This window comes from Podarcis gaigeae (assembly GCF_964106915.1).
Source record: "Podarcis gaigeae genome assembly, chromosome: 5".
Taxonomy (NCBI): Eukaryota; Metazoa; Chordata; class Lepidosauria; order Squamata; family Lacertidae; genus Podarcis; species Podarcis gaigeae.
Window position 1 is genome coordinate 30875621 of NC_139681.1, and position 10851 is coordinate 30886471.

The window sequence follows — 10851 nt, forward strand, 5'->3', positions numbered from 1 at the left end:
TAGACCATGTTGCTCTGAAAAAATATGCCCATATGTTCTTTTGCAGTTTCCTGGCTCTCTGTTCTCTCTCCTCTCTGCCACAGAGGTGTAAATTGTTTCCATGAGGCCTAGAACCAGGGCAAGAACCCTGTCAGCTCCTGTCACAAAATGGAGCATTCTCACTGACAACTGCTTGGTTGTCCCAATACAGTGCTGCCATGGCAACAGCGAACTTCACCTCAACCTCTTCATCGCACCCGTGCTTCTTTCTGAGAGACTGAGACAAGGGTTAGCAAGGAGCCTGAGGGAGACAGGGATACGATTTCATTTAATATCTGTATGCCGCTTTCGCAACAACACTGAGCTCAAAGCAGATGCAGATATATACAAAGTACAAAGTATTTCTGTTGCTCCAGCAATTCAAGATGAAACAGACCCCGACTCACGCTTCTGGTCAGACTTACTCATTTCACAAGACTGGCCCTGACACATACAGCTGATGTGCTTTAATCACTTATATAGGTTGCACTGGGAAGTTGCCAATAGCAACTGGCTTGGTTGGCCTTGCACCTGTCGGCTTACCTAACACATGGGGTGATTTGGGCTCATGAAGGAAATTAACCCCTCCTCCATGTCCAGTTCCTCCAAAACAAGTGACAGAGCAAAGAGAGGTGTGGATAAACCTGTAGTCTCTGTGTGGGGTTGTGGACAGAAGCAAAATACACTGAGTCTAACCCGTCAGTCTGGAAGTGGCATAACAGATGAGGGTGTTGGAAGAGGTAAAGGTGTGCAGCCTTTGATCTACATTTTTATTTTTTCAAGGCTGATCCAGTTTTGGTTGAAACTTTGTTATTGCCCAGATTGTCCCTAGCAGTTATTTACACCGGACAATCAGCTGTGGAAAGCATTTAAGGTGAATGCAGTGTCTACTCACACTGCATGCCACAGCAACCTCAGTGAGGTTGTTAAGTATCTTTCACATTCCTTTTCTCCATTTTGTGCCTCAGGGAAGGAGTTGGAGCAACCTCCCATCTACCCTCCTAGACACTAGCTTGCTCTTGTCCATAAATTAAATGATAAAGATTTAAAGAGTAAAATGGGAAAGCAAACATTCAAGTGGAGCTTATGTATGTACCTGGGAATCGGGCCATCTCTCCACTCAGATGTTCTTTCCAGCTTGGTCTGAAGCCACGTGGGAGGAAGAACTCATCTGCAGAGGACATAGAAAGTCACACCACGTGCCTGGAGGGCTATGCAGGCCCGGCTCTACCATTAGGCAGCATGGGGTGGCCACCTCAGGCTGCTAATTTTGGATGTACCCCCCAAAATGGCAAGTTATTACTTTATCACTTGCTTTTCCTGTATTTTTACTTCCAGGGAGAGGGTGTTTGTGGGATTTTTCTGTCTCTAGTGCCAAAATAACTTGACTAGCCTTAGGTACAATGCACCCACTCTTGGGGTTGGTGGGGACGGGGGTGACACTTGCTGTTTGGACTCAGACAGCAAATACTTGTGTTTATTATTTACATTTATGTCCTGCCCTTCCCCACAGGGGCCCAGGGTGGGTCATGAAAGTATAACAATTAAAACAGGTACACTTACAAACCATAAAAGAAAAACTACACGAACAAACCATATTGGAATACAGTGGTACCTCAGATTACAAACACCTCGGGTTACAAACACTTTGGGTTACAGACTCCGCTCACCCAGAAGTAGTACCTCAGGTTAAAAACAGAAATCACACGCTGGTGGTGTGGTGGCAGCGGGAGGCCCCATTAGCTAAAGTGGTACCTCAGGTTAAGAACGGTTTCAGGTTAAGAACGGACCTCCGGAACTAATTAGGTTTGTAACCAGAGGTACCACTGTAATAATTCAGGAGCACAAAACAGCCGTGCAAGGAGGAGGCAAGAGATCCACTCTACAAAAAATCTGACCAAAGCATTTAGGCTCATCATATTTGGGCAGGCCTGCTATTATTATGAGTATTGTTGTTTTATTGTGACCTTGCTCCAAAAAGCTCAGAGCAGCATTTTTTTTTTTTAAAAAAAAAGCTTCACAACAACAGCACTGTGAGGTAACTTCATCCATTTGTGGTAGTTGCCCAAGGCCAAAAGGGATTTGGCAGCTACAGAAAAAAATATCTTGGGACTCATCTGACCAGTGAAATAGATATTTAAGGAGGTCGTCCTTATAGCCGTTTACTTTATTAACTGTAGACAATACACTCCACCATCGCTGCTTCCGGCAGAACCCCAAACGCTTCCACCTGGAACAATTTGGACAGGCCCTATATAATGAGGGAGCAGAAAGGCTTGTAAAGAGACTGACAAACTGATGTGTTGGCAGGCGTATGCTCCGCGTCTGAGTGGTCTCTTCAAGGTTGGATGAGACATCTAAGGAGGCCTCTCCCACGCTGAAATTTCTACTCTATGCCCATCTGGACATTTCCCCTCAAATAAGTCTCAGGTGGCTGCAAACATGCCTGTTTAATCTTGCAAGAGGATGCTAAGCTTTTATTATCACATTTAATGTTGGAACACGGCTCTTTTCCATATGGAAATAAATTGGAAAAGAAATTCAAATGGATCCCCTGTATTTCAATCATTCCTCCTAATTGCTCCAAGCCTCCTCTCTCCTTTTTCCCCTCCAAATTTTTTTTCATCCTGCCGGATTGTTTTCTAAATGATGAAAGGCATTTTAATTTTAAAGAGAAAGCAGGCCCTGAAAATCAAAGCCCCTGCTTAAGATTTCTCAGAATTACTGCAACTGGGGCTAATAAAGCCAAGGTTATGAAGTGACACAGAGCCTGGAACAGTCACGGCTCAACAAAAATCTATTCATACTAGGTGAAGGGGTGGGGAGGTTATGTAGAAAAACGGAGCAATTTCCCCAAAGTTTGGTTGTATGGCAGAGTGCTTACAAATATCTGTTTAATGCACTACTCTCCCACTCCAAAAGAAATTGGCAAATGTTCCTGTACAAAATGTTCATTATATAAGATGCGGTCCATACAGTTAGTTACTTGAATAGACCCTGGAGCAAAGTAGCCTCAGGTGCCTTCTGCCTAGGATACTTTTGATTTAGCAAGCTCAGTTTCAGAATGCTTTGTTTCATGCTTCCTGTCTCCCCAGAGTTTGGACTTGACATCCCGCCTTTCACTCCCCTTAAGGAGTCTCAAAGCGGCTAACAATCTCCTTTACCTCCCCCCCCCCCAATGACAACAAACACTCTGTGAGGTGAGTGAGGCTGAGAGACTTCAGAGAAGTGTGACTAGCCCAAGGCAGCTGCATGTGGAGGAGCGGGGAAGCGAACCCAGTTCACCAGATTATGAGTCCACCGCTCTTAACCACTACAACATGCTGGCTCTCGAGTGGTAGGAAGCTCCAGAGCTGGGTTGTTACAGGTCAGGGCCTGTTTCATTCATCTTTTGCTGAGAAACAATGCCAGCATTCAGCGAGAACAAGTTCACAAGCTATGACTTTCCTTATGAGGTCCCCCAAATTCATGGGACTTCAGGCACACCTGGACCTTTTTTCAGCATTTGGATGTCACGTACATTGTCCCAGGGCCAAACTAGATTGAATGGTGAAGATCTGCAATGAAATTATGGAAGTCACAGGTGGGGATTCGCGACTGGAGCTGCAGCCCTGAGGGATGGAATAGGGAAATATTGTGGACATGGCAAATGGCAACTTTAGGGAGCCATATAAGGTCAAGAGCATGTGGCGCGGGGGGGGGGGGGAGGATGAACTCTCCCTCCTCTAGCACTGTTGTCCCAATCCACACCCCCTCCCTAGTGGCGTAGTGGTAAATTCTGCAATGCAAATGCTCTCCCTGACAACTTCCCACAGCCACACCCCTTCTAAGACTATGAAAAAAAATGAACTTTTGACCAATGCAGATATTATGGCCTCTATACCAAGCCAGCATCTCTCTCTCTCTCTCTCTCTCTCTCTCTCTCTCTCTCTCTCTCTCTTGCATGTCCCGCATTTGCTAAGCATGCAGCCTGACAAAGAGTTCTGCTGGATTCATAATGAAATGATGTTGGGTTTTTGTTTTTTTCAAAATAAAAAAGTGACAATTTAGCCTTCAGCTCTACATGCTAATTCAACCTACCTCTTCCTCTGCTTAGCTTATTTGGTGGGCTTCTCTCTGAGAAAAGCTTATATATTTGGCAGGCAGAGGACTGTCAAATAGCAGGCTCAGGTGATGACATCATTGTCCCTGCCGTGAAATGAGTGCTGGCACACTGCCCCTTCCCTTCCCTGTCACACTGTATTGCTGCCTCTCCTTCCCATAGCTCCTATTTGCCAGAACAGAAAGAGACAAATCGGGCCCTCCCTTAAAGAGGGCACGTATTGCAGTGAGACCTGGAAACCAACACCCTGTGTTGTGGGTGGGTATGATTGGTCAGCCGCAACACCCGATTGGTAGGTCCCTCATAACTGGGTGCAATCTGGCCAATGGGACGCAGTCCAAACGGTTTAAGGGACCTATTTATGCCCATGCACGTGACCCAGAGCTTCCTCTTTTGGTGTGTGCATTCGGAACACCCGCCCACCTCTCCCAACTTTTAGGGTTTTGCGCTTGACCTTGCTATGCCTTCGTGTGTCGTTTGTCGTTAGGACAGGGGCACGGCAGGAATTTTCCCCACTTGGCTGACTGGCTGTTGCCATTTGGGTTTCGCCTGCCACGTAGCAAATCGTCACAACTTGTAAGGTTGCGGATAGGCTCTGGTTCAGGTGATAGGGATGGGAGAACGCTCTCGCCATCCCTATGTGAAGGGTATTCCGTTAAAGGAACCCAGGGACTCAATGGTTTGGTCAACCCCTGAGAAGGGGTTCTGCCTGTGCCTGAGTCCAGGGGGACATTTGGGTGGCGAACATAGCCTGTTCCCGGCTTTCCGCTTATCCAGGTGTTCACCCTTGGCTGACCTATGCTGGAACCCTGGGTTAGCGCTACATGCATGGCAGGGAGCTAGTCGAATCAGAGCCTATGCAACCAATCACTTTCTGTAATCAATAAAGTTGTGGCCCAAATTCTGCCAAAAACCAAAACCAAAATTTGAATCAAGTGTGAATTTATTCAGGGGGGAGGTTTCTGGGTCTGAACACGCAAGAGATCCCATTGTTGGCCCTCAGTCAAAATTAGCCCTCAGCAATCCTTCTAGTCAACAATCCTGTGCAGTCGGCCCGTGTTCTTGTCATCCTTATATTGCAGATGGGCAGTTGAGATTGTGAGACTAGTGGCCTGCCTAAAGCCACCAATGAACTTGAAGGCAGTAGCGGCTTTGAATGGAAACTTCTTGGCTGATCACTCAGCCTTTCAGCCTCACCAGCTCCTTCCTTCCTTTTATCTGCCACTGGCCTGCCATATGTTGATGGACAGGTCACTTTGCCCCTGTGAGTCTCCTTTACTAGGGGCAGGGAGCAATTTCAGCCAGACGGCTGCATTCTCTTCTGTGAAACCTTATGAGGGCCACATGGGGCCTGAGCAATGACAGTAAACTTTATGTTTGTACAGCCCGGACAATGAGGTCCAGCTCTGAGGGCCTTCTGATTGTTCCCTCACTGTGAGAAGTGAAGTTACAGAGAACCAGGTAGAGGGCCTATATGACTTTTAGAAGACATCTGAAGGCATCCCTTTAATGCTTGATGTCTTACTGTATTTTTATAATTTGTTGGAAGCCGTCCAGAGTGGCTAGGTCAATCCAGTCAGATGGGTAGGATACAAATAAAAAGTATTATTATTATTATTATTATTATTATTATTATTATTATTAGGCTAGTTTACCTAAACACAAATATCTATCTTCCATCTAAATAAGCAAGAGACATTATCAGAGTTCAAGGACATATTCTGGTCAGACAAAAACATTTGGGCTGTGAAACAGGACCAGTGAGGTGAGTCACCTGAGGAGAAATCTGAGGGCCAAAGAGAGAGAGGCTTGGAGGGCCACATTTGGACCCCAGGCCAGAGTTTCTCTATTCGTACTCTGTACACATACACTAAAAATACCAGCACCTGGCATTGAATACTGAGACCATGTTGCAATAGCTGCGAGAAAGTGTGTGCTTTCGTGAACACCTCACAGGGAGACCCCAAAGCCAGGAGAGTAATTGAGACAAGCCATTTGAGAGCTTTAAGCTAATGGACTAAATTCCAACATTATTCTGAAAGTGCCAGGAATGGGCTAAGCTTGAAAGAATGCTGGCAAATACTTGACATTTTCGCAGCACCCAAACTGCCTGCCCTTACAGGGTGCCATGGGAGCAGGAAAGACTTAAAATGGAATTGGCATTGCTGAGAGCTATCCACTTGCCTCAGCAAGGAGGAATGCTAACCCATTTCAGTTCAGGGAATAAGAGATTTGGTGGGAATGGTAGGAAGGAGGGGCAGCAACAAGAGGAGGGGGATAATGCAAAAACTTTTGTAGAGCAATTTAGAACTTAAGCGGGTGGCCCAAACACAAGCCATGCAGCTGACATCAGGGGCTACAACCCCGACTTAATAATAAATAGGTTTGCCTTCTCTTTATTACATGGCTGACATTCTTCTCATACAGTGGCTTCTGATAGCTTCAGAACAACCAGCCAGGCAGGGACTCCTGCAGGGGTCAGTTGTGCCATGGATACTTAATTCTGTTTGACCTTGCATAGAGCCAGTTTACTTGTTTGAGAGCACCGGGCCTTTCCAAACATATCTCAGAAGTAGACACAATATATAAATGTAATGAATGTGCTGCTGTAAACATTATAAATTATACAGACTGGAGTCAAGTGTGGGCAAAGGAACTTGACTCTTATCATGCTGCTATAAAATGGCTGCTTCTCTAAGTTCCTGTTTCTTGCTTGGTGTTCCCCAGAACGGCTTCCCTCACTACAACCACACATGGAACACTTTAGTTCCACTTATCAGCTGCTGTCATCAGAAGGATGAGGCCCTCTAATGGACATTTTACATTATCACTCCCCAGATCCTTCATCAATCACCTCCTACAAATGTTTATTATATCTAGTGAAATTTCATGAAGAATTAGTCCCTGAAACCTTGTTTTCATGTTCTTTCTTTCCTTCTTTCATGTCTGTCCGTCACTGTGGGCAGGAACTGTGACCATTGGTCCACCTAGTTCAGTATCATATACAATGACTGGTAGCAGCTCTTCAGGGTTTCAAACAGGAGTGGTTCCTCAGCTCCACCTGGAGATATTGGGAACTGAATTTGGGACCCTTTGTATGTGGACTATGTGCTCTACCACTGAGCTATGGCTATACCCCTGACAGATTTACACAGAAGGAAGTACTATTGGTTTCAGTGGAATACAACTTCCACTTAATGCTTTACCCTTGTCTACACCTGAAGGAAGGCACAGCTTCTTTAGGGCCTCATTCAGCAGCAGCAGCAGCAACAAACCTTTGGGAAACACATTAATTCTTCACCTCAATTGTTCTGGAGTGGGTTTACATTTTAAATATTTCATTCATGAGTAAGTGTGAGGAAAATATGCAATTTTGGTAAGAACACCAATATTTCTCTCTTTCTTCCCTATCCCCATTTACATGGATGTTTATTTGGGTTGCAACCTGGTGGTCCTAAAGTTTATCATGTAATGATCCCTCTTGCTATCCCTCTGACTGTTTTGAAGAGTTAAATACCATATACTGTAGGACGGTCCTTAAGTGCCTGTAGGAGGAGCTGTCTTTCAGCACTTAGTAACCATGTGTGGAATAATCATCAGGAGCGGAGGAGGGGGAATGTGTAGCCACAGAATTCATTTCCTGGCAGAAATGAGGAAGGCAGCATGAAATGACTGGCAGTATCTAGCTGACTGTGAAGTTACTAAATAGACTTTTGGGATCCCCGCACTTGGTTGGGAAGCCCCAAGCCATTTAGAGATGGTAAAACAATATCACACTAGTCGTCTTGAGACTTGTCTTAAGATGAAGACTTATGCAATATTTGTGGGCTGTGTGAATTGGGGAAAGACGGCTGGTTTCAAAAGTGCCCTCTTACCACATTAAATGTAAATATACTTTCTGTCTCAGTACAATCTCAAAAAAAAAAAAAAAGTCCCTCTACATTTCCAGCACAGTCAGTTTGGACAGGTAAAGCTAGTTTGGAAGGTTACCCATTGGCTAGTATCAATTATGTCACTGACACATCACTCTCAATAGCAGTTTTTTCAACTGTTTTTAAAAATAGTTGTTCAGGTTTTGGCACAAAGGGTGAAAATATAAGGAAAAAGAGCCCCACCTCCCACACAAAGGTGAGCATGAGGGACATGGCAGAGCTGCAACTGATTTAGTATATGTTTGCTAGAACATATGCCTATAGTGTGTTGTGAGAGCAGGATCACACCACAAGTGATGCCTCTTCAATCTTTTGCTTATCTTCAGGATTTATTTGGAGCTAGAGACCAAGCAAAACGTTGAATACCAGGCAAAAAGCATGAATGCCTGAAAGGTATTTGCATTAAGAACATAGCTTTAAAATCTTGATCTGAAAGTAATGCTAGGTCTTTGGTTTTCTAAGTTTGTCAATAACTTCTTTTTATTGAAATAAAGTTAAAAGCAAGATGTTAAAATTGTATCGAAACTCAAAGAACATTGGTGGAACCCATCTTAACATGCCAGGCGCAGGGAAACTCAGGCCTAGGAACCAAATATAGCCCTCCAGACCTCCCCATCTGGCCCTTGGCGCACTCCCCCAGGCTGCACCCCTCCTGTTTCGCACCCCAAATCTTTGTACCTGATTAGAATGTGTCCCTGAATTCTTGCTTGTCTGGATGGAGAATGGAGAGGCCTGCACAGGAACTAGCCTACTGCAATTTGTTCCTCCGCCAACTTTTGCCTCTGGATCTGCCCACAATTGCTATGTGGCCCTCAAGAGGTTGGCCGAAAGAGAATGTGGCCCTTTGGGCTGAAAGAGATTCCCCACCCTTGCAATATGTGATAGGGATTAACAGACCTGGGACTTTTTACTTGCCTAGCAACTAATTGAATAAAGCTGGCCAAGTGTGCTCCACAGATAGCAATGATTAGCTGTTACACAAAGTGGCGTTTCTTTTGACAGCCAAGAGGTTATGGCTGAAATGGAATGAGAGGCAGCTCGATTCACAAAGAACAAATAATAAAAACAATTCCTTGGAATTGATTCTAAGATCTTTTGAAGTATGATCAAATTTGTGTCCTTTAAATTTGCAGCGGCAGTACGCATGGTTTCAACATCTACCCTGAAGATGACACAGGATATAATTATAAATTGCCCCTCCCTGCTATTGAAGCCCCAGTAGCAATACCAAGGGGCTTCTAAATAACAGATCAGCTTCCGAGCAAAGCCACAGACAGGCATGGAAGGGCGACTACTGTTCTGTGACTCATTCCGAGATTCCATCTGTCCGCCCTGCCTTTGGCAATTTGTTATTCCCATTAAGGAGCGCAGTCTTCCTTTCCCAATGGAGTTAACTGCAAGTCTGAGGTCAGAAGTGTGTTCTTATAATAAGTGGTCTGAAAACTGTAACAGGCAGAATTCAACAGGCTGTATTCAGCCCTTCCTCCCAAAGGAGACTATGGCGGTAGTGTATTGATGCTTATCATTTATGTTGATTTTAATGTTTATTGTATACATGATTTTGGTTTTATTGCCTTTTATTGTTGTGTTTTAACAGTCTTGTACTCAAGGGATCTTGCGATGAATGGCAGGTTGGAAAAACCATAAACACACATACAGCATCATGCTGCTGAGGTTCTCTTCACATCTGGAAGGTGACAGGATCAGATTTTTTCTCTGTCTCTAAATCATAGAGGTCACCTGGTTGTGTGTTTGTGTGTGTCCAAAATCAAGGCAAGATAGTGGGTTGTGGAATCAATATATTTATGAGACTGTTTTCATCTGTCTCTCATACAGATATAGCAGTAAGTAGAACGAAGTCTTGATGCTGGGGCCACCTGTAGATAAACATGAATTAGCAGAGGGATAGACCTGGAAAGCAAGTTTTTCAGAGTCCAGGCCTACCCAGGTCTCGCCACCACTCAGTAGATTTGTTCTCTGATGCTAGTTATGTTTTTTTATTTGGAGTATTTACTTACCTGGGAACCTCTATGGTTTTTGCTGAGGAGGACCATCAGCAGTTATACTGTTAGAGGTGAAAAACACATTCTGATTCTCAGACATGGTGACTGTGTGCCTCCTCTTTTACATACCCAGATTCAGCACTTCCCCAGGTTTGGAACGGTTTCCCTCCTTGTCTGTGTGGATAAGCCATTAAAGAGACAGATGATTCCTGCTGGGCAGAAGAAAACCCTGCGGTCACGAGAAACGGTTCTCTGGTTACGTCTAGGCAGGTGGATAGACTGTCTAGCCAAATGTAAACACAGCCCATGTTTTCATTTTCTGCTAACACCTGAGAATGAGTACTCCCACACAACTGAAAACCCCTAGGAGGTCCAGAGGAGCCTGAATCCAAGGCAGCTACTGCCAAAGAAAGTCAAAAGACAGGATAACCGAGGGGGGAGAAAGTGGGGGGCAGATATCCTTGCTGTCAATTACTGTTATAGGAGTGTTGGAGCTGAAGAAGCACCTTTCACCCATCTAAAGGACGATCAGCTCCCCTTGACTGTAAACCACCATCTGAGAAAACACTGCCGAAAGGCCTGTTATGAAAAAATAAACCTCATATGCTGTTCCTTGTAAATCCGAACCAAGGCAAATAAATATCAAGCTTTCCTCAGCATATAATGTCAGCTTGTCTCTAGTGCTTTCAAATATAAGCTGCCTTCAATGTAAATATGTATGAGTCTATCCATCTATCTAGCTGTCAAGGTAAGTAACTAGTGTATGACTGGGAAAATATATCTCAGGATTAGGGAA

At 44.6% G+C, this 10851-nt stretch overlaps 1 long non-coding RNA gene across 1 annotated transcript; it reads left to right on the plus strand.

Moving 5' to 3' along the window:
- Nucleotides 1-5255: 5255 nt before the first annotated feature.
- LOC310845241 lies at nt 5256-10490 on the plus strand. The gene is made up of 3 exons (XR_014564595.1): nt 5256-5388; nt 5810-5885; nt 10189-10490. It is a non-coding gene; the product is annotated as an uncharacterized lncRNA (long non-coding RNA).
- The last annotated feature ends 361 nt before the right edge of the window (nt 10491-10851 follow it).